The sequence below is a fragment of the Mus musculus genome, chromosome X, assembly GCF_000001635.26.
Source record: "Mus musculus strain C57BL/6J chromosome X, GRCm38.p6 C57BL/6J".
Lineage (NCBI taxonomy): Eukaryota > Metazoa > Chordata > Mammalia > Rodentia > Muridae > Mus > Mus musculus.
Genome location: NC_000086.7, coordinates 76,313,619 through 76,319,618, shown reverse-complemented (window position 1 = coordinate 76,319,618; position 6,000 = coordinate 76,313,619).

Here is a 6,000-nt window from a genome sequence, read left to right as displayed (position 1 = left end):
ATGTTAAGTTCTTAGCACAGAGCATGAAAAACAGTAACTACCCGGTAAATACTGATTAAGTTGAAGGTGTAGTGGAGTGCTGTTAATTTGATTTCATCAGCTTCAAATTAGTAAAACCTTCAAAGTAGTAAACATGAGACAACTGACATCAATAGGAACATTACAGACCTTTAACTGAACAATGTATTTGTCCCCAGATGCTTTTATATTTTAATACATTTTATTTTCTGAAACTATAATATACAATTATATAATTACATTATTTCCTTCTGCCCATTTGCTCCCACTAACTCTTCCCATTGAGTAATCCTTTGCCCTCTTTCAATATCATAGTCTCCTCCTTTTCATTAATTGGTTTGTATACCAGGGTGTGTTAGTACAATTAAATATACCTTTAATATATTAAATATGTATTATATTTGTTAAGACCTAGGTAAAAATATTAAAGCCTAGACAAAATGTTAAGACCTAGGTAACTGCTACCTGGCTAGCCTGTCATAAGGACACTTTTTCTTTCTTTCTTTTTTTTGTTTTGTTTTGTTTTGTTTTGTTTCCTTTTCCATTTTTTATTAGGTATTTAGCTCATTTACATCTCCAATGCTATACCAAAAGTCCCCCATACCAACCCACCCCCACTCCCCCTTTTTGGCCCTGGCGTTCCCCTTTACTGGGGCATATAAAGTTTGCGTGTCCAATGGGCCTCTCTTTCCAGTGATGGCCGACTAGGCCATCTTTTGATACATATGCAGCTAGAGTCAAGAGCTCCAGGATACTGGTTAGTTCATAATGTTGCACCTACAGGGTTGCAGATCCCTTTAGATCCTTGGGTACTTTCTCTAGCTCCTCCATTGGGAGCCCGGTGATCCATCCATTAGCTGACTGTGAGCATCTACTTCTGTGTTTGCTAGGCCCCGGCATAGTCTCACAAGAGACAGCTACATCTGGGTCCTTTCGATAAAATCTTGCTAGTGTATGCAATGGTGTCAGCGTTTGGATGCTGATTATGGGGTGGATCCCTGGATATGGCAGTCTCTACATGGTCCATCCTTTCATCTCAGCTCCAAACTTTGTCTCTGTAACTCCTTCCATGGGTGTTTTGTTCCCACTTCTAAGGAGGGGCATTGTGTCCACACTTCAGTCTTCATTTTTCTTGAGTTTCATGTGTTTAGGAAATTGTATCTTATATCTTGGGTATCCTAGGTTTTGGGCTAATATCCACTTATCAGTGAGTACATATTGTGTGAGTTCCTTTGTGAATGTGTTACCTCATTCAGGATGATGCCCTCCAGGTCCATCCATTTGGCTAGGAATTTCATAAATTCATTCTTTTTAATAGCTGAGTAGTACTCCATTGTGTAGATGTACCACATTTTCTGTATCCATTCCTCTGTTGAGGGGCATCTGGGTTCTTTCCAGCTTCTGGCTATTATAAATAAGGCTGCTATGAACATAGTGGAGCATGTGTCCTTCTTACCAGTTGGGGCATCTTCTGGATATATGCCCAGGAGAGGTATTGCTGGATCCTCCGGTAGTACTAAGGACACTTTTTCATATGTTTCTGCTGTTACTAGGAAACTTTCTAATGCAAGGATTAATTAGATAGTGTGTTTTGTTCTGTGCCCTTGGAAACCAATCATGATAGAAGTCAGTAGAACTGTTTTGTATAGTTACCCACAATAAGCTTAGAACTGAACCAATTACCCAAAGGCACTTCCTGCACCTACGTATAAGCTTCTATGGTGTCTGCCTTTATAAGCTGCCCCTGGGCTCCAAAATAAGAGAGATACCTGTGCCATATAAGAAGAAACTATTTGGAACAAGACTTCCATTTTGAGTAGTTCCTAAGACCTCCCTGGGAACTGACATCCTACTTGGCAGAAAGAGACATGTACGTGAATAATTGATATTCTAGTTGGCAAGATTAGACATGAATGTTAGACAAGTCTCATCCTGTTAGACAGGTTAGAACATCAATATTAAACAAGGCAAGCAAGTCCTCTGCCACAGTTGAATACCCCAACCAATAGGAGCAGGATAAGTGTACTACAAAGGCATGTTTCTTAGAAAATCCCCTATCTCTAAATCTTGATTGGTAAAATAACTTGGCACAGAAGTTTGTGGTTTGGGGCTTAAGAACCCTATAGATCCATCCATTTGCCTAAGAATTCTGTAAATTCATTGTTTTTAATATCTGCATTAGTACTCCATTGTGTAAATGTACCACATTTTCTGAATCCATTTCTCTGTTGAGTGGCATCTGGGTTCTTTCCCAGCTTCTGGCTATTATAAATAAGGCTGTTATGAACGTAGTGGATCATGTGTCATTATTACATGTTGGAGCTATGCAGCTATTATAAACAATGAATTTATGAAATTCTTAGGCAAATGGATGGATCTAGAGGATATTATCCTGAGTGAGGTAACCCAATCAAAAGAGAACACACATGATATGCACTCACTGATAAGTGGATATTAGCCCAGAAACTTAGAACACCCAAGATACGATTTGCAAAATACATGAAACTCAAGAAAAAGGAAGACTAAAGTGTGGATACTTGGATCATTCTTAGAAGAGGGGAAAAACACCCATGGAAGGAGTTACAGAAACAAAATGAGGAGAAGAAACTGGAGGAATGACCATCCAAAGACTGCCCCACCTGGGGATCCATCCCATATACAACCACCAAATACAGACAGTATTGTGGATGCTAACAAGAGCTTGCTGACATGAGGAGCCTGATATAGCTGTCTCCTGAGAGACTCTGCTAGTGCCTGACAAATACATAAGTGGATGCTCACAGGTCTCCATTGGACAGAGCACAGGGTCCTCAATGAAGGAGCTAGAGAAAGGACACAGGAGTTGAAGGGGTTTGCAGCCCCATAGGAGGAACAACAATATGAACTAACCAGTACATCCAGAGCTCCCTGGGACTAAACCACCAATCCAAACAAAACAAAACAAAACAAAACAAAAACACATGGTGGGACTCATGGCTCTAGCTGCATACAAAGCAGAGGATAAAGTCATCAATTGGAGGAGAGACCCTTGGTCCTGTGAAGGTTCTTTGCCTCAGTAGAGGGGAATGCCAGGGGCAGGAAGCAGGATTTGGTGGGTTTGTGAACAGAGCAAAGGGGAAGGGGATAGGGGGTTTTTGAAGGGAAAACAGGAAAGGGGATAACATTTGAAAGTAAATAAAGAAAACATCAAAAAAAGAAAAAGAAGAAGAACTCTAGAGAATCTTAACTTGGGGTCAAGGTTCAGCTCCTGAATCTATGTCATGGCCCTGGCAGACCAGTCCTGGGGTGTATACTCAATGAACTATTCCTTTCTGTGTGACATCAGTGTTCATATGGTTTGTGATGCAATTTCTGGACCACAAATAATACACACATACACACACACACACACACACACACACACACACACACACACACACATATATACGTACATATATGTACGTATGTATGTATGTATGTATGTATGTATGTATGTATTTATTAGAAGACAGTTTATATTAACCTGTAATCCCACATCTGAGAATATAGCTCGGTTTTCAGATAGTCATCATATGAAGTGAAATCACAAAACATAAACTCTTATCTAACATGTTCTCACACACATGAACATTTTAGGAACAAATATGCCTGCTGATAAAGGAAGACCTAGCTAGGTAGTAATGGTGTTTTAGGGTAGGTGGAGTTTATGCCTGAAGTAAGCCAAACATGTGTTCTACTAGCGACCTATAATCTAGCCTCTCAGATTTTATTTTTGTCAAAATTAGGCAGTTAAGGTAATGAAGATTTCACAACAGGGCATAGAATCTTCACTTCCAAACCCACCTCATCTGGGCATGGTGAAATATCCAGTAATCTTACCACCTTGGACAGTAGAGCATCAGCTTTTGAGGACAATGTAAGATAAATAGCCCTGGAGTTATTATAAATGGAATAATTGCATTTTTCATGGTGTCTAAGGACAGATTTAGTATTAAGGAGGGTCTTCCCTAAAGTAATGTCTGGACAATCTTTATGTTAGGTTTTGGAGCTTTTTGAACTCTCATGAGAGCACTGGGTAACATATCTAACTATTCTTTCATTTTTTCTTTATAACATTTTGCTAGGATCTGTTTAAGAGTTTGGTTACTCCTCTCAACTAATCTTTGCCTGATATTTGTGGCCACCACACCAAATGCACATAATATTTAAAACCTAGGGCCCTATGTATACACTACATCACCTGTAATGTGAAGGATGGTTCTTTATTCATGTAAATAAAAGTGTATAAATTTGAGAACAATTTTGTCTATGAGGTTATTTGCCAGTTAATATTCTTTTTAGTTCTAGTGGGGGAAGCTTCTTCCCTGCCAGTGTCTTCAAACATCAATACATATTTAAAGTTGGCAAAGGAAGAATGTGAGTAATGTCTATTTGGCAATCCTCACAGGGTTAAGTGCCTTTACTTTAGGTTGTTTCAAGGTAAAATGGAAAATGGGCATGGACAGAATTGCAGTGTATGCTCATGGTACAGGCCTAAGACACATACTTTAGTGTAGCAGTTACTCTTTTCCCTATAAGAATGGCATCTGTCCCCAAGTGGACTGAGTTGCATATTGCCTTATTTTTTTTTTAAGTCTAGAGTTCTCATAATTACCTCCTGATGTGGTGTTTCCCTTGTTCTAGAGTCTACTATTCCTCCTGCAATATTCCCTCATTGGGGAAGAGTAGAATCTTGTAGAATCTGCATGCCTATCTTTTTCCTGTCTGTGATCCTTGAACATCAGATATTACCTCATAATGACGCTTGCATGTAATGACTGCCACTTCATGTGTATGTTAGGCAGTTATTAATAGACAAAAAAAACTCTTATTTTTGTTCTGTGGAATACCCATTGACTGTTAATAATTCTAGTTCTTTCTGGAAACCATAGTTGGCCTGTGAGACACTGAATCATACTTTCAATGAGAATAGATTAATCATTTTCTATTTCTTCAGCATGAATTACCTTTTCAGGTCTCCTTTGAGATGTAGTTGAAGTAGGCATCAATGAACACTCACTTAGTATCTCTGAATGACGATTTCTCATCCTAGTTTATGCTCTCCAGCTGAAACATAATTGCCCCAATCACTAAATTATATCTTTCCTGAATTAACCTATAGCTCATTATTTAGCAAGCCAAGCTGGCAAAGATAAGGGATATGTTCTCACTATACAAATTCATAAGAAGATGTTTACAGTAAGATAAGTCAGGCAAAATTTATGCTACTTAATGTTCTGATAGTTGTCTGTGAGTTGTCTATGGGGGGGGTTGCCTGATATTTTGTTAGTCTACTTATAATCTACTATAAATGTCTATTTAATTTGCATATGGCCTTTACTTGATGTGTTGAGAAAACTTCTTGTGATTTCCCAAAACCTAGTTTAGACACTATTCAATTAGCAATGGTATGATTCCCACAGCTCTTGAATGAGAGAATCATCTTTATGTTCCAAGACCTACTTTATTTGAAAATTGGGTTATGGTGCTAATTTGTAACCCTAGGTCTTAAGTAAACACTCAAAGCATAAGGATTTTTTTCCTTTGCCTCAACTTTCTAGTGGGGTTGATGGGTCTTGATCATGCTCAATAGTGTAAATTCTTTGAGTGCCTCCTGGATCTTATAAAGGATTGTTTAACCTGACAGTTTAAGTTGAGGCCTAAGAGGCTGGGCCTTTAATTGCCACATGGAGCCCCTTTGATCTTGATTTAGAGTTGGCAATCTAGATTTAACAAAATTTCAGCCATTGCCCAAAATGCCTGTTGTTGGTGAAACTATATAATATTTATCTCAAACTTCAGAATTTTGTTTTTGTATTTACAGTACACAGAGAAACTGAACATGGCCATATATAATATAAAGAAATGAGTACAATATCCATTTTAAAGGTCCTATCTCAAATCAATGTGAAAAAATTATAATTAAAAACATGACCTGAGAGTCTTTCCATGGAAACAGGCAGG